Source organism: Lepus europaeus, chromosome X (genome assembly GCF_033115175.1).
Source record: "Lepus europaeus isolate LE1 chromosome X, mLepTim1.pri, whole genome shotgun sequence".
NCBI classification, from domain to species: Eukaryota; Metazoa; Chordata; class Mammalia; order Lagomorpha; family Leporidae; genus Lepus; species Lepus europaeus.
Genome location: NC_084850.1, coordinates 115,485,032 through 115,508,671, shown reverse-complemented (window position 1 = coordinate 115,508,671; position 23,640 = coordinate 115,485,032). Strand labels below are relative to the sequence as shown.

The 23,640-nt window shown below is 36.8% G+C and overlaps 1 protein-coding gene and 1 pseudogene across 8 annotated transcripts in view; one reads left to right on the top strand and one right to left on the bottom strand.

The window, feature by feature from the left end:
* Nucleotides 1-23,640, bottom strand: part of DMD (dystrophin) — a 2,142,101-nt gene that overhangs the window by 1,866,920 nt on the left and 251,541 nt on the right. The window lies entirely within an intron of this gene.
* On the top strand, nt 16,922-22,279 carry LOC133753389 (ubiquitin-conjugating enzyme E2 variant 2-like; annotated as a pseudogene).

Below are 23,640 nucleotides of genomic sequence, written 5' to 3'. Positions count from 1 at the left end.
GTGTGGTGTGTATATATATATATATATATGATATCTATGATATATATACACATATGCACACATGCATACTTATATATAAGCATACATATACACATATACATATACATATTGGAACACTGTTCTGACATAAAAAGAATGAAATTCTAGTGTTTGTTGCAACATGGTTAGAATTAGAGGACATTATGTTATATGAAATAATCTAGGAACATAAAGACAAATAGGGCATCTTCTTGCTTATATGTGGAAGCAAAAAAGTATTTCATAGAAACAGAGAGTAGAATAGTGGTTACTAGAGGTTGGGAAGGGTAAGTGGTAGGGGGTTAGGAAGGAAGATCAGGTAACAGGTACCAAAATACACTTAGATAGAAGCATTAAGTTCTAGGGCTCTATAGCACAGTGGGGTGACAGCATTTCACAACATTTTGTTATATATTTTATAAAGAGCTAAAAGAGGAGTTTGAAAGTGTAAAATGTCTGACACAAATAAATGACAAACGTTTCAAGTGATGGATATGCTAATTATCCTAATTTCATCATTGTATATTATCTATAAGTATCAAATCTCACATTGTACCTCATAAATATGTATAATTATTCTGTCAATAAAAATGCTTCATGACAAAACACACAAACAAAACACTTCATTTTTTTGATAACTAAGCAACTGTTTGGCCTCAACATCTAATAAGATGAAATCCTATCTTTTTTCATTAAACCATGGCTTTCTGTTTATTCTTCATACAAACTACTTAAAATAAGTATCTTTTGTTTAAATAGTTTAAGATGTTTTAGAGTATCTTAACATTTAAAAAACTGGATAAATGTCATTGAATTAAGAATATACTCATTTATTTCCTTGGAAAACCTGGAGATGAAGTGTATATGAAGTAATAAAATATTTTTGAGATTGTAATAGCCCCCATTGTTTCAGCTAAATACACATACACACACACACATGCGTGCACATGCTTGACAGAGATAAGAGAAGGAGGGGAGGGAGAGAAGGAAATGTGGGGGGGGGGGTAGATTTTGATTGATTTGTGATTACCACAGAAAATATTGGCAACATTGAAGTTTGCCTCAAAGTGAGATGGAGAATTACTGGGAAACAGTACTGCACAAGGACACACTGTTCTTTTGTTAACAGTACACAAGAAATAAGAACATATGCTCTTCTTTACTTTTAAAGTTCTGACAGTTTCTTCCTTATCATGCCCCCATTGTATTATCGCCTTTCATTTCTCCCTTTCATTCAAAATGTTGCCTACTCCATTTTATATTTTAATACAAAGAAAATCCTTGTGATGGGAAATGCAATGGTAAAAAGTAAAGAAACATTTTCTAAAAATGCTGATTATAATATATTCTTAGTAACCTGGGATGAATCTGCATTAGTCTCCCAAATAGGTTCACCCAAGAAGGTCAGCATAATGGCAAATTTAATAGCAATAAGACCTCACCTTTTTTGAATATTCCCCTGAAAGAAAGGCTCAGTGCTAAATGGAACAAGGAGGTCACTTTGTCATATGGCATCAAGAGCATTTCTTCATAAATGTGAGGCCAAAGGCAGATGCCCCAGTGCTCTGATAAGGCTTTCCTAGTTGATTCGCTGTGGACCATGGTGGATAAATCATTCCAAGTGCCAAGAAAGTAAGCCTTCTCGCTTTTTATTTAAATGGCAGAAGGTGACCACTGTGACCACGGTATTCAGTAGTCTTAGAGGACAGACATAATTTTGTTGGAAAAATAGAAAGACATCCGAGGCAGATGAAATAGCCAGTACAAAGGTACAGAGAAATAAAATAGGCAGGAATTACAGGTAGGCTGGTATTGCTAAAGTATAAGATATGGAATCTGAGGCTGTGGTAAATCTAGAAGTGTAGCCATGAGTGAGATTGTAAGAAACCAGTATTTCATGCTTGCAAGTTAGATTTCCTTATGTAGACACTAGTATTTACCTATGCGTGTTTAAGTAGAATAAAAGATAAGACATGATGATGATAAAACCAATGAAAATAGCAAGGATTTACTGAGCATTTCAACAAGTCAGACACAATCCAAACTACTCTTCACGTATTAGATATTTAAGTCTCATAGAAAAAGGTTTATTATCATCATTTTACAGATGAGTGATGAAGTGCCTTGCTAGATATTATGGACCTAATGAATAGTAATGCTGACAAGGAAACACGATTCCACGGGGCCCTCCACTGCACTATCTTGTATGTTTAGAGATATCACACTGACAGCACTAGTAAATGGGGGAAGATATTGGAGACTACACTCTGCATGTCTACACAACATATGGGAATGTATTTCACGGATAGCAGAATTCAGAAACACCTTACCAGTAAAAGCAAGTACCATAAACCCCTTTTATAGGTGCTAAGACAGACTCAGAGTGCTGAAATGATTTGGCCTGAGTCTTGGGAATCTTCATTCACCACACTTTCTATTTATTAGAAATAAACTGTTCCAGTTTTCTAAAAATTAGTCACTCCAGAAAACACAAAAAAAGTACTCTTTTTAAAAATCTATTTGGAAAGGCAAGAGATAGCTATGCAAAAAGCATGAGCATAAAGGCAGAAAGTGTCTGGAAATCTCATAGACGTATTCATTGTGTACTCTTTCATTTATTCATTTATTTTTAAAGATTTATTTATTTATTTATTTGAAAGGCAGAGTTACACACACACACACACACACAGAGAGAGAGAGAGAGAGGTCTTCCATCCTCTGGTTCACTCCCCAAATGGCCGCAACAGCTGGAACTGCGCTGATCCAAAGCCAGGAGCCAGAAGCCAGGAGCTTCCTCTGGGTCTCCCATGTGGGTGCAGGGGCCAAAGGACTTGGGCCATCTTCTACTGCTTTCCCAGGCCGTAGCAGAGAGCTGGCTTAGAAGTGGACCAGCTCCCTGGCAACTCATGACTAGAGCCTAGGGAGATTACTGACGCCATGAACAAGAGTGTCAAATTGTTAAGTCAGCAACAGGAGTCACTGTGTACTTACATCCCATGTGGGATCTGTCTTTAACGTGTTGTCTAATGTGCAGTGATGCTATAACTAGTACTGAAACAGTATTTTTACACTTTGTGTTTCTGTGTGGGTACAAACTGATGAGATCTTTACTAATTATATACTGAATCGATCTTCTGTATATAAAGATAATTGGAAATGAAAAAAAAACCTGGTGTTAAATTGGAAATGGCATAGAAAATTAATTAATTAAAAAATATTATGTAGGATCTCTGTCTTTAATGTGCTGTACACTCTTATTTAATGCTATAACTAGTACTCCAACAGTATTTTTTTCATTTTGTGTTGCTATATGGGGACAAACTGTTGAAATCTTTACCTAATATATACTAAACTGATCTTCTGTATATAAAGAGAATTGAAAATGAATCTTGATGTGAATGGAAGGGGAGAGGGAGCGGGAAAGGGGAGGGTTGCTGGTGGGAGGGAAGTTATGGGAGGGGGAAGCCATTGTAACCTATAAGCTGTACTTTGGAAATTTATATTCATTAAATAAAAGTTTAATAAATGGAAAAAAAAAAGAAGTGGACCAGCTGGGACTTGAACCAGCGCCCACATGCGATGCCAGCACTGCAGGCAGTGGCTTTACCTGTTACGCCACAGCATCGGCCCCTTTCATTTATTTATTCATCCATTGAATAATCACTTCTAGAGTCTTTTATGAACCTTGCATTATAATCTTGGTTCGGGGAATATTAGTGAGGTAAGGAGAAAATTCAATTTGCTTTTGTACACTGAATTCTGTCCAATTTGCAGATGGTACTTGGTTGATTGAACTTTCTAAAGCTACCTTCTAGGATTATCAAGTTCCTGCCCCCAAATATTTCACACTAGACAAAAATATCACATGCACTATAAACTGAGAAAAATATCAGTCCAGGGAGGCTCATTCTGTGCTCAAAATATTCACATTGTCCATTGACAGGCAATGCAATAAAACTACTGGAGGTATTTTATTATCTATAGCTTCTGATTATACTTATCCCTTTTTGTGATGGAATGCAAAGAGTAGACAAACTAGTAGCCTTCCTTTAGGTCACTATTCCCCCAGCCCAGGAGTTCCCAAAATCTTGGGGTGGCAATCTAACTGCATATTTGACACAGCTATTTATTTGTCTGACCCTAACAGTCTGCTTCTAAGGACAAGCTTCTATAGCTATATAATTTTAAGGGGCAAATATCAACATTTGAAGAAAACAAGTGTGCTTGAATGTCACTCTACCTTATGATTCATATGTTATTCCTAGGGTGTTCTCCAGCAGGTTAAGTGGGCTATTGTACACACAAAACCCTGAAATTCTGACATCTTCTATTACTTCAAACTGACTGAAAATCAGCTTTTATTCCATTGAGATAAATTACTTGACAGTCAGTTGAAAAATTCTTCCCATGGGCTTCTCTTTTCTGGAAACTTTCCCACCCCCAGTCCTCAGAAATATATTTGCTGGGTTTTAGTCTATCCCAAGGCATTATGCATAGAATCCAAGGAAACCTAAGAGGGACTCGATGACTAATTTGCAATGATCTGAGGTACCTGAAATATTTTATTCATTTTATTTTTATATTTCTTTGAAGTAAATGTACTTAATATCCTACGGGTAACTCTGATATTAAAAAGTCACATTTATTACCTATATACCAGAGCCTATATCCCAAAAATAGAATTATTTATGAGAAACCCTAACACAAATAAAGATACTAAACCCTCAGGGCCTCTTGTGCTTTTATATTTGACATCTCCTCTTTTCAAATATTCATGTAGAATAGCCTTAAGTAGAAACTTCAAAAAGTGCTAGCATAAAATATTTTCCTGAGCCACTTTCCCATGGATGGGGTGCTTTCTCAGTGTGGACTCTCAGAACAGTCTCTGCCCAAATGAAGAAGGGGAACCTTTCCAATGACTTGTGAATCCCAACATTTGCTCTGCTTCTCTTGCTTACTTCAGAGCAATCACAGGTCACCACATGTTTCCAGCATCAGAGATGAAGTTCCAATCGATTTCATCACACATTGATTCGTAAACTTTCAGTCTCATGTGAGGCTGGGATATCTTTCACAACCCTTAATACAGTTTCCACCTGCTTCATGCTCCATATATCAGAAATCCATTCACCACCCATTTCCTAAAATTTAGAAGTTTCAGTTTAAAAATAAAGGTCCGTAAGTGAGTATATCTTACTTTTCAGATAATAGGTTCTGGCTCTCAGATTTCACAGGCTTTTTTTTTTTTAAACATCTTACCTTGTGTTAAATTTCATACTGATGATTTCTAATATTGCTCATGCTTCACATCAGTAGAGTTTCTGAATTCAAATGCAAATTTAACTTAAGATGTGAGAAAACTTTTTGAATTGAGAAATAACTTTTAAATACAAAAGATGCAATGATGCTTTCTCATACCAAAAATAACACAAGTCACCTAATACCTAATACAAGTGTGCATTATAGAGATACCTAAGATGTATTAGAGTCAAAACTATCCATTTGTGTATTTTCCATTTGTTCAGCAAATAATCACCATGCAAGTCACTTATGCCCCAACATAATGCTTAGTTTGTTTTCCCCAACTCTACAACAGGATTGAAAGTGCAGGACTTTAAAAAATAACATCAATATTTAATATGTTAAATACAAAATATCATTAGTGTATGTAACCAGAATTTAATTTCTCAATATTAAACAATTTAGAGGAGCTAATGGTCCTCTTCCCCACTTAATGCTGTATAATTGTTCAAACCTGGTAAATGCCACTCTTAGGATCATTGGTTACTATCCTCACTCTGTCTTTTATGACCTCATCTAAATATGATCAGAGTCGGCAAACTTGGAAGGCTTCCATAGCCTTGGCAACTCATGACGACAGCCTAGGATGGTTACTGGCGCCATAAACTAGAGTGTCAATTTGTTGGGTCAACAACAGGAGCCACTGTGCACTTGCTCCTCATGTGGGATCTCTGTCCTTAATGTGCTGTACATTGTGATTTAATGCTATAACTAGTACTCCAACAGTATGTTTCACTTTGTGTTTCTATGTGGGTGCAAACTGTTGAAATCTTTATACTAAATTGATCTTCTGTATATAAAGAGAATTGAAAATGAATCTTGATGCAAATGGAAGGGGAGAGGGAGCGGGAGAGGGGAGGGTTGCGGGTGGGAGGGAAGTTATGGGAGGGGGAAGCCATTGTAATCCACAAGCTGTACACTGGAAATTTATATTCATTAAATAAAAGTTAAAAAAAAATGAAAAAAAAACAATTTAAGCAACTCAGAAAACTGAGGAAGACATTACTAATCACTAGTCACAAGGAGCATGAGAAAATAATATCTAAAATGCAAATAAATATGAAAATACTCATTACAGATCATTAAAGCCCAATGATATGGGACAGAATTTAAAACAGTTTTATACTGTCTTGATAGAATAGTCCAAATTATCCAACTGGAATTTCCAAGGACATTATGTTATTACAAGAAAAAGCACATATGGCAATTTTAAACTAGGAAAAAGACATAGCCTGATTGTATTACCAAGGAGACATTTCAGTGAAAATAATAACATATCTTTATCTGCACAAGAAAAGACAGTGGCTAATCTCCTTATTAATCTACTTTCAGGTTAACAGGTGTAACACTGCTTGGCTGCAGAAACTTTTGTGAATGCTTTTCTTAGGCTGTCCCATCTGTTTCTCACATTTGAAAAAAAAACCATGTGAATATGGTCATTCATATATCATATTTTTCATTTCATTTGCTAATTTCATTGTGACAAAATGCTAGAAAGGAATCAAGCATATTATAATTTTAACGTATTAATATGTTTACTAATAAAATATTTCTGGACTTTAAGATCTTTGTAGATTGGTAATAGAGAATCAGTTCTGTGCAATGGGTTCCTTCCACCCCAATCCATTCAACCAACTTAAAAACAAACTGCTCCAAGGATCTACAGGAGTACATTAGAACCAAGGATCTCCCGTTGAATGGAAACTGTTTCTTCAAAGAGAATGTGACACAGAAACGCAACATGAAACAGATAGGAGGGAGCTGTTTGGTTCAAGGAATGCTGGTAGAATGGTGGTAGTGGAGATGGCTCTGGAAACACTTCTAGGAATGACAAAGGGTCCAGAGAGAATTTTTTTTTTTTTTTTTTTTTTTTGCCAGGTAGAGTTAGACAGTGAGAGAGAGAGAGAGAGACAGAGAAAAAGGTCTTCCCTCCATTGGTTCACTTCCCAAATGGCCACCATGGCCGGTGCTGCACCGATCCGAAGCCAGGAGCCAGGTGTTTCTTCCTGGTCTCCTGTGTGGGTGCAGGGGCCTAAGCACTTGGGCCATCCTCCACTGCCTTCCCGGGCCACAGCAGAGAGCTGGACTGCAAGAGGAGAGCCGGCGCTGCAGGCGGAGGATTTGCCAAGTGAGCCATGGCGCCTGCGCAGTGAGAATATTTTTAAAATCCTTTAATTTCCTCCAATTTCTAATTTGTGCCCCAGGCCACACCACAGCATTCCTTAAACAGATGTTTTGTCTCAACCCCACATCCCATTGAGGTGTGAGGGGTGGGGGGAACACCACTTCCAAATCCAACTTTTTCTATTTTTGGCCATTTCTACTCTTACCAAGTTATTCTTACCATTTCACTCTTACAGTTAGTTGGTTAGCAGTTAGTTTATTTAAATCTTAAACAGAAACCTGGATCCCTTCATCCCTATTGTACTGAACTGCTCTTTGAATAGCGTATTTGAAAACAGCTAATACATCCCTTAAATTATCAGTTGCTTTCTAGACAGGCTCTTGTTTCCCGATGTTTCTCTTACATTATGACTTCTAGAGCTAAAAAGTAAATATTTGGCCTGATGAACATATTACTAATGTCAACAAGTAAGGTACCACTTAAATTACCATACTATCCTCATTTCTTGTGTTTTTATATCTGTATCAAATGTTAGAGTCATCATAAACGCCAGTGTTTTTATTTTTTTTTTAAACCAGCGTGTCATTTCTGCTCCAGAACATACTCAGCACATTTTAGGGGAGAGAGGAAAAAGCTAACTTAAGAAATTATATTTCTCCTTTCAATTTTATCTTGATTCATTCAGCTAATAGTTTAGTGTTTAGTATGTACCAGACACTTGGTAAATAGCAATAAACAAAGTGCAGAAGATGCTTGAAAACAAGGATAGTGACAAACAATATATGCACTATGATTTCCTGAATATACACACCTGTGATAAAGTTAAACTAATAACTTAGCACAGTAAAAGATGAAGAGCTAATCATAGAGCTATTATATAATACTATAATAAAAGTTATATGAATGTGATCTGTCTCTCTAAAATCTTAAGGTTTTGTTTGAGATGATACAATGCCTACATAAAGTGAAGTGAGTGATGTAGGCACTGTGATACAGCATTAGGCTATTGCATACGAGTACTATAATACCATGACAACCGATCTAATAACCGGGATGAACACTGCTATGGTTTGCATTAGTTTGGATGTGCACCCCAAAGCCCATGTGTTAAGGCCTTGGTCTGCAGAGTGGGGCCATTGAAAGGAAAAGAAACCATCAGTAGCTGGAGTTCAGTGAGTTCACTGGGGGCATGCTCTTAAAAGGTAACTCTCATTAGATTCATTATTACAGCACCAGTTGAGCCTGGACTCTCTCCCTGATTCCCAGTTCACCACGTGGCCCTTCCTCTGCATGTGTTAAGCTATTGTTATCCACCACTCTAATCAGACCATTAGGATCTCCTGACCTTGGACTTGAACTTTCAAACTTGTGAGCCAAATAAACCTTTTCCTCTTTATAAAGTTAGCTGCCTTAGCATTTTGTTTTGGTAATAAAAAGTTGAATAATATGTGACTAATACTCAGGTATTGTATGCTGTGTAGATATGGTGGATGATGGAATGATTCACATGTCCTAAACAGGACAAAACAGGATGGTACAGAATTTCATTATGCTATTTATACCAGCATGCAACTTAAAACTTATGAATTGCTTATTTCTTGAAATTAACACTTAAGATTTTTGGAATGCAACTGAACACAGATAACTCAAACCATGGAAAGCAAATGAAAAACTACAACACAGGAGGATTACTGTATACATAGTATATATCTTCATGGTGCATTCATATAACATAAAATACTATAGGGGCTAGCACTGTGGGGTAGTAGGTTAATCCTCTGCCTGTAGCACTGGCATCCCATATGGATTCCAGTTCAAGTCCTGGCTACTCCTCTTCCAATCCAGCACTCTGCTATGGCCTGGGAAAGCAGTAGAAGAGAGCCCAAGCACTTGGGCCCCTGTACCTGCATGAGAGACCCAGAAGAAGCTCCTGGCTCCTGGATTCAGATCAGTGCAGCTCCGGCCATTGCAGCTGGGAATGAACCAGCGGACGGAAAACTTTTCTGTCTTTCCCTCTCACTGTCTATAACTCTACCTCTCAAATAAATAAATAAAATATTCTTAAAATAAAATACTATAATAGCTAATGCATTGGAAATTGGTGATATGGGTATATAGGAAACAGGCTCAATTTGTCGTCAAACTGGAATATATATATATATATATATATATATATATATATATATGCCTTTGTCTGCATTCAGAGACAAATCCTCTAGTTCAAAATGAACACTGTCATCTGACTTGACTCTTTCATCTGGAAATATGGAACTTATTGTTATTTAAGGATCTAGGGATAGGGGAGAAAAGAAGGAAACAAAAGAATGAGAAAACTTTCACAGCCAGGGTAACCCCTAATAAGAAAAGGAAATGAAAAACCCACAAGATTAACCAAAGCTAAGGATAAGCAATTCAGAAGGAATACTGATTAGTCACATAGGAAAAAATATGGAAGACATAATGTGTGATCAAACAGGCTCCAGTTGGGATAAGAAACACATAGCTGTAGAGTAAGACTGTCTTCAGACAGATGATTGAGAACAGCCCAATCCTCAGAAGCATTAGCCAATATCTATAAACCTGTAATAATAAAATCAATGCAAAAGTTACTACTAAGCTCTAAGTGTTAATTTTGTTTTATAAGATAATTGAGGAACTGTCATTTTGGAACCATTATATATTGTAGAATAAACCAAATAAGCTATTATACTGTCATTATGAACCTAGATTTTCAATGTTACAGAAAAGATAGTACAGCAATAATCAAGTAAATTAATTCCTATTTCTTAATCCAAGTGATGATTATCTATATTTATGGCTTATATATTTTTCTGATTATGTTATGATTCAGTAACAAAGCTTCAAGATGGATGCAACTGGAAACCATTCTACTTAGTGAAATAAGCCAGTCCCAAAAAAAACAGATATCCTGGCAGATGTCCTAAACAACACTCTGGCCTCAGAATCAGCCCTTAAGGCATTCGGATCTGGCTCAAGAGCCCATGAGAGTATTGTAGGCATGGAAAGCCAAGACACCATGGAAAAGAAAAAAAAGAAGACCTAAATGAAAGATCTCTGTGAGTGAGATCCCAGTGGAAAGAATGGGGCCATCAAAGAAGGAGGTACCTTTCTCTGAAGGGAGGAGAGAACTTCCACTTTGACTATGACCCTATCGGAATAAGATCAAAGTCAGCGAACTCTAAAGGCTTCCATAGCCCTGGCAACTCATGACTAGAGCCTAGGGAGATTACTGACGCCATGAACAGGAGTGTCAAATTGTTAAGTCAGCAACAGGAGTCACTGTGTACTTACATCCCATGTGGGATCTGTCCTTAATGTGTTGTCTAATGTGCAGTGATGCTATAACTAGTACTGAAACAGTATTTTTACACTTTGTGTTTCTGTGTGGGTACAAACTGATGTGATCTTTACTAATTATATACTGAATCGATCTTCTGTATATAAAGATAATTGGAAATGAAAAAAAAAAAAACAAAAAACCCTGGTGTTAAATTGGAAATGGCATAGAAAATTAATTTTTTTAAAAAAATATTATGTAGGATCTCTGTCTTTAATGTGCTGTACACTCTTATTTAATGCTATAACTAGTACTCCAACAGTATTTTTTTTTCACTATGTGTTGCTATATGGCGGCAAACTGTTGAAATCTTTACCTAATATATACTAAACTGATCTTCTGTATATAAAGAGAATTGAAAATGAATCACGATGTGATTGGAAGGGGAGAGGGAGCGGGAAAGGGGAGGGTTGCGGGTGGGAGGGAAGTTTTGGGAGGGGGAAGCCATTGTAACCCATAAGCTGGACTTTGGAAATTTATATTCATTAAATAAAAGTTTAATTTAAAAAAATTTTTTATGAAAAAAAAACTGAAAAAAAAAGAAAAAAAAAACAAAACAGATATCCTATGTTTTCCCTGATCCAAGGTAACTAATAGAGTACCTAAAATGTAATGGATTGGAGTGAAATACACATTTTAAGATTTGACTGTCTCTTCTATTGAGGAGCAATTTTTTTTTTCTTTTTGACAGGCAGAGTGGACAGCGAGAGAGAGAGACAGAGAAAAGGTTGTCCTTTGCCGTTGGTTCACCCTCCAATGGCCGCTGTGGCCAGCGCACTGCACTGATCCAAAGCCTGGAGCCAGGTGCTTCTCCTGGTCTCCCATGCAGGTGCAGGGCCCAAGAACTTGGGCCATCCTCCACTGTACTCCCGGGCCACAGCAGAGAGCTGGCCTGGAAGAGGGGCAACTGGGACAGAATCCGGCGCCCTGACAGAGATTAGAACCCGGTGTGCCAGCGCTGCAGGCAGAGGATTAGCCTATTGAGCTATGGCGCAGGCCAGCAATGTGTTTTTTTTTCTCTCTCTTCATACTATTTGTTGAACTCTTTTACTTAATGTAAGGTTAACTGTAATATCATTAAATAAACTGAAAATAGATCTTTGTAAAAACTAACAGTGGGAATCTGAGAGGGAGGAGGAAGAAGGGTTGGAGCAAAGGTGGGAGGGAAGTGTCACTATGTTCCTAAATCTGTACATCTGAAATACATGAAACTCGTATAACTTAAATAAAATTTAAAAATAAATAAAATAAAAAGATTAATAAATAAAAAGAGAATAAATTAAAATATAATATATAGCAATAGATCAAGACAACCAAAACACAAGAAATTATCAGAAAGGGAAATTATTTAATAAACTTAGTTACTTTCAATCACTTTTGCAAATTTTGTTTCCTTTAAATTCTCAGATAAACCTTACATGTGCTGAAATCTCTGAGTTTTTGAGCAGTGGAGGGATTTTACCAACATAATTGTAGCTTAAATGTTGATATTCTAACACAAGATCCTCCCACTATTTAATTTGCCTGAGAACTATCAATTATCTAATACTCATATCTTTTCACTTACTATATCTGTAAATTATCTAGCAGTCTTGTATCTGCAGAAAAGGTATATTTTTACCCTGAAGGTAATTTTAATTAAGAGTATAGCCTTTAGCTAAAAATTCCAGCCATTCAATTAATGCTTATTAAGACAGATCTTCATATAGCATTTCCTATTTTCTCCTTTTTTTTCATGTCTGCAAAATGTAGAGGAGTTTTTAACCTAAATAGAAAGTAATCTTATTCATCAATGTGTTACCGCATTCACTTGACTTCCATATGTTAAATAAACTCTTTGTTAACCAGCGTGTACATTATCACAAATGTAATCTACACTGTTGCAAATATGCTATTCAAAAGAATTAAACATTTTCTATTTTCTATAGATCTAGCTTTAACACAAAAAATTACTTTAAAACAACCATACAGGAATTTGTTTCAGGGTGTATTTTTTTATTAGATCTAAAGTGATCACTTTTAATGAACTAAGCAGTACTCTCAGTAACTTATTTTGAATATGTTCACTTAATAAATATTCATTTTTTTCTTAAACATAAAGCTAACTGTACCTTAGCAAGGTAATAGCTTACAGTAATGTATCAGACATGGATCAAAGTTAAGTTTCTTATTTAATTATTAAAACAGTTCTATAAGGTACATATTGATTATTTAAAAGGACTTATTTTATTTATTTCAAAGGCAGAGTGATAAAAGAGTGGGGGAGAGAGAGAGAGAGAGAGAGAGAGAGAGAGAGAGAGAGAGAGAGAGAGAGAGAGAGAGAAAGAGAAATCCTCTATCCACTGATTCACTGCTCAAATGGCCACAACAGCTGGTGCTGAGCCTGGCTGCCATCAGGAACCTGGAACTCCATCCAGGTCTCCCACACAGGTGGCAGGGATCCAAACACTTGGACCATCTTCTGCTGCCTTCCCAGGCAATTTAGCAGGGAGCTGGATAGAAAGCAGAGTAGTGGGAGCTCTGATATGGGATGCCAACTTGCGAAGAGTGGCTTAACCTGCTGTGCCACAATACCACCCCATGGGTATATTCTCCTTCAGAGTATCTCTCTTTCAAATAAGACAACCAGAGACCCAGAGAAAAGTAAATGACTTGCTTGAAAGCAAGGTAATGAATAAAGTAGAGGTATCTGATTAAAACAGGCAATATGACCTCAGAGCCAACTCTCAATTACTACATTTTCATGTCCCTATATCCAGGAAATTGCATCCAATTCCAGCTTTGCTATGTGCTGTTAAAGTACAACACACCCTCTTAAGTTATCAGATTCTAGTCCTGTTCATTGTCTTTGAGATTCTATTATTTAAATTAAACTGGACCCTGCCATCTTACACATTTCATCAACCCTCAGCAAAAACTCTGGCTACAATTCTCCAAACTGATGTTTCCAATTTTCTTTCCTCTTGTTCCTGGGCATCACTGAGAATTAAATCTGATTGCCTAGATCCTTACTGGCACTCAGTCTGTCTTGTAGCTATCTCTTCCCTTAGATCAGATCTGAAAAAGCTCTGCATTCTGCAACCAAACAACTGGATATGACCTTCAAAGGATTTAGCATCACAGCAAATCATGCATGGGCAACTGCTCTACCTGGAGCCACCACCACACAGGCCTTTCGGAAAGTCCACCAGGACTCTTGACTCTTCCTTATTCTGCTCTGGGAAGTAACTCTGACTGTGAAACTGGTATCTGTGCCATTGCCACCAACATTCAAAGCATAAACCAGAAAATCCATCCTATTGCTATTGCTGTTCTTATTCTACCAGCTAAAGCTGCTTATAACCTGAAGTGTAGAAATGTGCTCAACTGATTGTTCTCTGGACTCCCAAACTGATGTATAGGCAGTCATCTCCAACCATTAATCTTTGTGTTTCTCAAGTCTCAACAGATGGTTTGGCTGGTACTTAATAAACAAAAGGCAATCAAATGACAAATGGACTCGCATTGTTCAGAAGAACAAAGAATGTGCCTTCTTGCCTTGAACAGGAGGGGAAATTGACAAACACTGTCTCCTTGACCAAACTCTAGCCAGGCTCCTCTAAACCCTCTTCTTGACCAGGCCTCAAAACATTTCCCAGTTTCTGTGGGGAGCAGGAGCCTCACTTAAGCACTAGTTACCAGATCCCTGTAAGTTGCAAATGGACAAACAGGCTCCTTCTTTCAGTAATTTTTCACTTTCCTGACTTGAATGAGCCCACCCACTCACCTTCATTCTATCATTCTCTCTCTAAAACATCCAGTTACCTCTGTCAAATGGATGTTGAGTTCAGTTCATGCCAGGCTGTTTCCCTGATTGAAATCTGCTTTACCACTTTAACGGATGTTCTGCTTTGTCTTGGACATTTGTTTGGCTCATTTGTTGGTTTGGCTCATTTGTCAAGGCCATATGATTTTTAGACCAGGAATTCTCTCTCCATGGAAGAAACTGTAAACAATTCAACTATTTGCTTTTTCTGATACATAATTGGTTTTATTTTTTCTCTCATGTTGTTGTGATGTAAATACAAAGCAAGCAGATTCAATGTAGTTCACAGATACAATTCTAGGAATATAATAATTCCTTTCCTCCCTCTCTCTCTCCCTCCCTCTCACTATTCTTTAATTTTAAAGATAATCTGTATATACAAAATACATGAAATTTTTTCATCTCATATAAATAAAAATATATCAAAAATTTCTAAGGTAACATTTCAATTTACTTTACAGTTAAAGGCTTAATGCTCCACTAAACAAAGATTTCAACAAGTAAAACCATCCTAGTTCAGTGGGGATATAGGCAAGGGCTATAAACAATAATCAAATGAAAAGATGACATTTTCACTCATATGCCATAAATTTTAAAATATTCACAGATCATTAAATCTACAGTGATATGTTATTATTAACCATTGAATTGATAAAGATATAAAACAAAGTTTGACAAAACTGTATTTGCAGCAATACTGATATACACAGGTATTTCTTTATTTTTAATTTTTTAAATTTTAGGTAGTTTGTTTTAATAAATATCTTTTCTCTGAATCACAGAATCAGTTTTGCCCTCTTATGGAAACATTAGCTAAGGGCTGAAAACAATGCTGCAGGTATGAGAGAAAAACATTGGCTTCCATGGTTATTGGTAATTTTATAGAAACAGAATGATGGGTCACATGCCTATTGATAGCAAGCAGCAATGTAGTTATTTTCTTCTGCTATTATCCTCTGAAAATCCTATTCAATAAGCAACTACTCTTAAACATTAATAGAAAAGAATATTTCTAGAATATTAATGGTGCTGTGGCCTAGCAGGTAAAGCAGCCACCTGCAGTGCCGGCATCCTATACGGGTGCCGGTTTGAGTCCCAGCTGCTCCACGTCTGATCCAGCTCTCTGCTATGACCTGGGAAAACAGTAGAAGATGGCCCAAGTGTTTGGGGCCCTGCACCTGCGTGGGAGATCTGGAAGAAGCTCCCGGCTCCTGACTTTGGATCAGTCCAGCTCCAGCTGTTGTGGCTATTTGGGAAGTGAACCAGCAGATGGAAGGCGCTTGCTCGCTCGCTCTCTCTCTCTGCCTCTGCCTTTCTGTAACTGTGCCTTTCAAATACATAAATAAATAAATCTTTTAAGAAAAGAATAATAATGAGATTGAGAAATAGAACACTCTTTATGTATTTACTGATTAGAAATACATCATTTTTCATTTAGGAAGCACATTCATAATTTCCAGACTGTTTTGATCTTGCTTTGATCCAGGTGTTGTTCTTATAGACCAAGAGTCAGAGAGTTTTGAATATATAGATTGCATTTGAAATAATGGGATTGTAACTCAATTACCCTTTCTCCATTTTCGTAGTCTTCTTTATAAATCTTTTCACCTAACCTTTGGCTCTGTGCCTCCATGCAAGTCTTTTTCATTTATTTTACTGAATAGGCAGTTTTACACAGTTTCACCTTAGGTTAGACTAATGCATTTATAGACTCTTATTCTGGGTTCATTAATGATCTCAGTGAGAGACCAGAAGGTGACCATTAGAATAAAACTGAATCTTTCTTTTTGCCCTAAATCTCTTTCTACTGTTTGGTTTGAAAATGTCATGATATTTAGATAAAATCCTGCATACCAACATCAGTGAATGTGCCAAGAGGGGAACATGATCATTGTACTACAATTAGATACAGAGAGGCGGACATTGACACAGTGGTTAAGATGCTACTTGGGATACCCATACCCTTATTGGAGTAAGTGCATTAAAATCTTGGTCCTGTTTCCAATTCTAGCTTCCTACCAGTGTGCACTTTGGAAGGCAGCAAATGATGCTTCAAGTACTTAGATTCCTGCCAGTCAGGTGAGAAGCCTGGATTGAGTGCTGGCCTCTTAGCTTCAGCCTGATCAAGGACTGACTTTGTCAGGCATTTAGGGAATGAACCAATGGATGAAAGACACCTCTCTCTTTCTCTTTCTTTCTCTCTCTCTCCTTTCCCTATGCTTTTCAAATACAGTGAAAATAAAAATATGTATATTTATGTGAACATACACATATATGCATAAACATATTTGGGTACTGCATGATTATATTCAATATGTTTTTGAATACTATAGTCTATTTTTACATAAAATTATGAATTAGGTATAGAAATTTTGGAAATTATACAACATGGAAGAATAAAATTTATGTGGCCTGCCATTCTCAAAAAATGTAGTAGAAGGATAAGATATTTCATCTCAGCTTTTTGATTTGCTGTATTTTTGTCCAGCTTGACTTAGGGGTTTTGTTATTTTGATTTGATTTCATCTATTTAGACAGATATTCATTTGCTTTCTTTGTGTTTTTCTTCCTCTAAGGAAATATTATACTTAATAAATGTTTGAAATATGAAAGAGTAGCTGAACATAATACTCACTTAATCAATGGATTTTATGGTATTGTTGACTCACCCATTCTATTTAACCTCAGCCTCCAATTATTCCCACTGCTATTTTTTAAGCATCAACTATATATTTTTAGCTTTAATAAACAGTCATTGTAAATAAATCAGAACATTCTGATACAGCAAAGCCCTTAGCACAATGTTTGTCTCATAGAACTCAATAACTCTCCAATAAATGTCAAATGAAATTTTAATATTTAATTAATGTTCATAAACCCACTAGTCAAAATAACTACTGTTTATAAATATTTTGTTTTATAATTCTCCATTTACTTTAATTAGCATGTTGTAGAGAAAGTAATAATTGTATTTACTTTTTAGCAAAAAGGAAATATTGTGTTGTATTGGCCTCATCTCTGAGCTAATCTCAAGCAGTTATTAGGAGTTGCTTTTGAACTATTTGAGTGTAAACTTCTATGGTTTGTATATGGTTTATCCCCCAAAGGTTCATATGCTGGCAGCTCAGTTCGCAATGTAATGACATTGAAAGGTGGCAGGATTTTAATGGGCAGGGACAAACTGGAGGTGACTAAGTCATGACTGTCCCTGTGAAGGAATTAATACTGGTATTGTTTTTTTTTTTTAAAAAATATTTATTTTATTTATTTGAAAGAGTTACAGAGAGAGGTAGAGGCAGAGAGAGAGGTCTTCCATCCACTGGTTCACTCCCCAGATGGTTGCAACAGCCAGAACTGAGCCAATCTGAAGCCAGGAGCTTCTTCTGGGTCTCCCATGTGGGTGCAGGGGACCAAGGACTTGGGCCATCTTCTACTGCTATCCTAGGCCACAGCAGAGCTGGATTGGAAAAGGAGCAGCCAGAACTAGAACCAGCACCCATATGGGATGCTGGCACTTCAGACCAGGATTTTAACCTGCTGCGCCAAAGTGCCAGCCCAAAAATACTGGTATTGTAAAATAGATTATGTCTCATGGGAGTGAGTTAGCTACTGAGAAACTAAGTTGTTACAAAAAAGTGAACCTGCCCTCTCTTCCTCACTCTCCCTGTCTCTCTCCCTCCTTCACTCTTTCTCCTTCTCTCCTCTATCCCACACCATTTGACATCATCCACCATGTTGTAAAACAACCAGGGCACAATTACCAGGTGCCAGAACCATTTATTTTATACTCTTCAGCCACCAGAATCATGACCAAATAAACCGTTTTTCCGTATAAATTTCCCAACGATAAGTATTTTATTATAGCTACACGAAATGGAACAAGACATATAATATTACTGCTATGTAATTTTCAAGAACACGTACTTCTGTGCCCAAGATTTCTTTGGCTGTTAGAGCATGATTGGTTGCTATTTGGTGCCTCCTAATGAAAACAAGAATGAAGCCATTTCAGTTGTGTACATATTGATCTCACTCATGCTCTTCTTCCAGTAGTGAGAGCACAACCTTATTAATTAGGGATACTCTTTTATGAAAATCATTTTTAGACTGAAACTTCAGTTTCCTAAACTCAAGAGTTTGTTATTTTCATTCTGGGATAATGAAAATAGCACACCAAAACAGAACATACACCTTTGCAACTGGAGGAAGTTGATGACACAAAAACTATGACTACCTAATGGCAAAAACATGTACACATTAATATGTTGTAAAGGTTTTAATAGAGAAAACAGTGAAATAATTTAGTCCTCATAACACATAGTAGAACAAAACGAAGTGCTGAAGATAAAAGAACTTGCACCAATGCCACTGATATTATATTTGCATTCCATAAGGCCATTTAATTTATCCAAAGCAATATTGGCAGGCACATTAAGGTTATGCATTTGAAATTTATCGCTTTTTTGTACTTGTGTTTTATTTAATTTGAAAATATTATTTGGTATTATAGATCTATATGCCCTTTAGCCATAAACAGTGTGCCCTTTGTTTTATATTTGTGCTTATGTAAGTAACTTTTTAAAAAATAATATAAATAAGCATTGATTGAACACAGGAATTTTTAGTTTCATTTAAATTGGATTGTTTATTATTCAAGATAGAGTAGCACTATGCTATAACAAGCACCAAGTAAAATGTGTTAACACAGGAGGAAATTGAATTGCTTCTTTTTAAAATTTTCATTTATTTATTATTTTTATTTCAGAAGGAGAGAGTGAGGGAGTGAGCGAGAGACATGGAGACAGGAAAGAAAAGCACATTACCATCCACTGGTTTAGTACCTGAACACCCGTAACAAGTAGGGTTGGGCATGACTGAATAAGGGAACTGAGAACTCAGTCCAGGTCTGCCATGTGAGTGACAGGAATCCAACTACTGGGGCCATCACCTGCTGCCTCCCAGGGTGCACGCTATCACAAAGCTGGAATTAGGTGCAGAACTAGGTCTCAAACCCAGGTACTTCCATATGAAATATAGGCATACCGAGAAGCATCTTAACCTCTAGGCTAGGGGCTGGTACTCTGGCATAGTGGACTAAGCTCCTGTCTGTGGCTCCGGCATCCCATATGGCCACCGGTTCGTGTCCCACTTGTTCCTCTTCTGCTCCAGCTTTCTGCTATGGCCTGGGAAAGTATTAGAAGATGGCTCAAAGTGCTTGGGCCCCTGCATCCACATGGAAGACCCAGAAGAAGCTCCTGGCTTCAGATCAGACCAGCTCCAGTCATTGTGGTCATTTGGGGAATGAATTAGAGAGTGGAAGACCTTTCTCTCTGTCTCTCCCTCTATCTGTAAACCTACCTGTCAAATAAATAAACAAAAAACCTCTAAGCCAAACACTTACCCGTATGTTGATTCTTTTAAAGAACAAATTATTCAAAAATAGAGAGGACTAACATATATGTTCACATACATTTCCACTCACAGGAAGGTTGAAAAATTTGTCAAGCAATCATTTTATTTAAAAAATATACCTTCTAATGGTGTTGGAAATATGTTACTGATTTGGCTTAACAATAAATAAGAATTAACTTTCTCTGCTTGATAATGCTTGAAGGTACTATCTTTAAATAAAGTGAGGTTATCAGCTCTACTTTGATTGAGTTAGCATGAAAAGCAGCAAGAGAGGAAAAAAATGAATTAGGACCAATTAAAATGTTATGCAATATCTTGAAGGGTTATAGTGTAAAACAGGGACAAGGAGAAAACTGTGATGTGAGATGTGCTGTGATAGCTGTCCTCCCTGGCTCCATACCAGCTAGTGAAATGCCCTTCTCCTGCAGGAGCGATCAGGAACCTTAGATCAATACACATATATGCACACAAAAATGCACATTGTGCATACACATAAAATCATGCAAGAAAAGAGTTTAGCCTAGCAGTTAAGAAGCCAGTTAAAAATCCCCGCATCCCACATCAGAGCAGCCACTGTAGAGAGTCTTCCATTGGATAGAGATGGGAAATTATGGGGATAAAAGATAACAACAACAACAAAGTATTGAAACACATCAGTTATATTTACATATTTTTAAATCCATACAATCACACTGATGTCAAAACAAAAAAAACAAGCAATAATAAATAAAATCATTACTGGTAATCTTTGGAGACTATAAAACTACCTCATTATTTTGGAAATTGTTCTCTTTGGAGAGAAATTGAAGTATACGCTATGTTTCTCCTGTATTAACTCTGTAACAGTGCAACCAAATAAGTAATATACAGAAGTTCTCTTTTGAAAACTCCAGCTAATAAATGATGAAGGAATGATAACTATTTTACTATTTTACAACCTCGTAATAAAATAATTAAGATAGTGATCATTAAAGCCTGCTTAAAGCAAATATTGTGTATTTGCTTTAAGACTAAAGTCATCTTGCAAAAAAGAGAATCAGAAATGAGCTTCCCTCTAATTTATCAGAACCACAGAGAACAGAGAAATATGTGAAACAGCACCATGTGAACATAATCTATATACAAATGTCTCATTTCTTCAACAATGAGAGAGACAGACTCCTGTAGGTTAATGGTTAATCTGGGAAAACAAACTATATATATATGATATGAAAAAGGTAAAATGTTTCTGGTTGACACAGCAGCATTGGGGTTACATTTGAAAGGAGGTTAAGAGGTAAGCATTTGGGATGTCCATATGATACTTCCTAATTTGAGTCTACGTTCCACTCCTGATTCTCGTTTCCTGCTAATGTGCATCATGGGAGGCAGGAGGTAATGGCTCAAGTAGTTATATTCCTGTAACCCCCTTGGGAGGCCCAGAGAAAGTTCTCAGCTCCTGGCTCCAACCTGGCTGAGCCCCAACTCTTACAGACATTTGTTAAGTGAACACAGTGGTAGGAAATCAATCTCAATCTTTCTCTCTCTTTCATAATTAGATAACATATGAACATTCATTCTTATAAAATTTGAGAGGTAAAAAAAAAAACTATTTCAAGGGATATGTAGTGTTCAAATTTTATCCTTCATATGTGGAAATAAATTGAACAATAACTTGGTCAAGGTGTAGGAGTGGAGTAGATGTCCCAAGTTCACTTTGATGGCTATTACCTGAACTCATAACCGACTCACTCATTTTTGTTTCAAATGAATGCCCTGAGATACAAGATCTGCATTTAAACTTGAAAATCTGTTTTAATAAAGTAGTGAATTTGGGTTCATTGTTCTCTAGGAGAATATGGAAGTTTCCATAGTAGTTAAAGTAAGTTCCTCATAATTTTCACTTGTTGGAAGAAGTTTAAGAAGGACAAAAAGGTGTAGGTGATGCTATGGTCAAAGATGTTGAAGATATGACACTTCCATTATGGAGAGGTGCATTTATTAGGCCACCAAGGGCAAATTATGAGAACAGAATATACAGTCTGAGGGTAGAATGTGGAACTACCCAGAAGCTCCTCCATCAGTTAGATTTAAAACAAAAATTAACATGGGTGGAATAAATAATTTCAGTGGGATGGTGGATGCACAGAGCATACCACTATCTGCAAATTGGCAAAGTTCATTTAGTATCCGAGTTATACTTCAAGAGCTAGCATGTCTAATTATGTCCAAATAAAACATGACCCTTCCACAGTCATCAGAAAGACAAACACACAATTAATTTTACGTCTTAAATCAAGACTCTTCTAGTCATAGTTAATGATTTGATTAAATCACAATGCAAAATACCCACACGTTAAGTAGAAATATCCAGCTGATATACATGACCCAGACATTTGTAAGAATATATCTAATATATGTATACATATTATGTTTTCAGGAAACAAGAGTGAAAATGCAGCACATTTTTCTTTCTCTTGTTGAAGCACTGTCATTTAAACATAAGCCTGGAGTACTCAAAGTAGAATTCAGGTTTACAAGACAAAAGCCTGGCAAGAAGTGTCAGGTGGAAGTACAGATGATTTTCTGAAAAGTAAAAATCTCAAGAAGGAAAAGCAGAAATGGCATCCTTTATTCATCTTGCGTAGCAAAAGAGCCACAGCTGCAATTGTTTAAGGTAGCAGGTACAATGAATATTATCACAAATCGCATTAATTTTGAAGCAGTGTGGGTGCTGACAACTAGTAGTTCTAAGAATATATTCAGGATTGTTTGGATAACTGTATTCACAATAAATAAATGTGGGGGTGGGGCAATGTATTACCGTTAAAAGCTGTTTCTGTGTGTTTCATTTAACAGACATGGTAAATATAAACAGTCTTTGCTTTGCAAATTATGCATTTAAGTTTAAGTGAAGTCAACAAAAAAGGACATAGGTGTAAGGCTATGTGATTTTTAAAGTAAAGTTAGTCTGTGGCGCAGTGGGTTAAAGCCCTCACCTACAGTACCGGTATCTCATATGGACGCTGGTTCTAGTCCCAGCTGCTCCTCTTCCCATCCAGCTCTCTGCTATGGCTTGGGAAAGCAATAGAAGATGGCCCAAGTCCTTGGACCCCTGCGCCCATGTGGGAGACCTGGAAGAAGCTCCTGGCTCCTGGCTTTAAATCGACATGGCTCTAGACATTGCAACCATCTGGGGAGTGAACCAGTGGATGGAAGACCTCTCTCTGTGTCTTTACTTCTCCCTGTAACTCTGTCTTTAAATAAATAAAATACATCTTTTAAAAAAAAAGAAATTAGTCTTGAAATGTAAATAAAATGTGGAATGTGTCCTTGTCAGAGGAAATATGGGCAAAAAAGTGTCATTTGTCCAGCCTACCTGCTCTACTCTGCTTCCTTTATAACAGTGTGAGAACAAGAATGGGAAGTTCTCCCTTGTCACTTCATGGATATGGAGTGCATAGCTATGACATCAAGCACAGTGAAGGTACCAAACAATGCAGTAAACAGCATCAATGAGAAGGTTAACAATTTCCCAGACACAGGATTGAGCTAGAGCACCTTGTAGAGGCAAACATATTTCTAGAACATAGTATCAATAGTGTAAAAATGATAGAGGTGGGGAAAGCCCCGAGAAAAGCA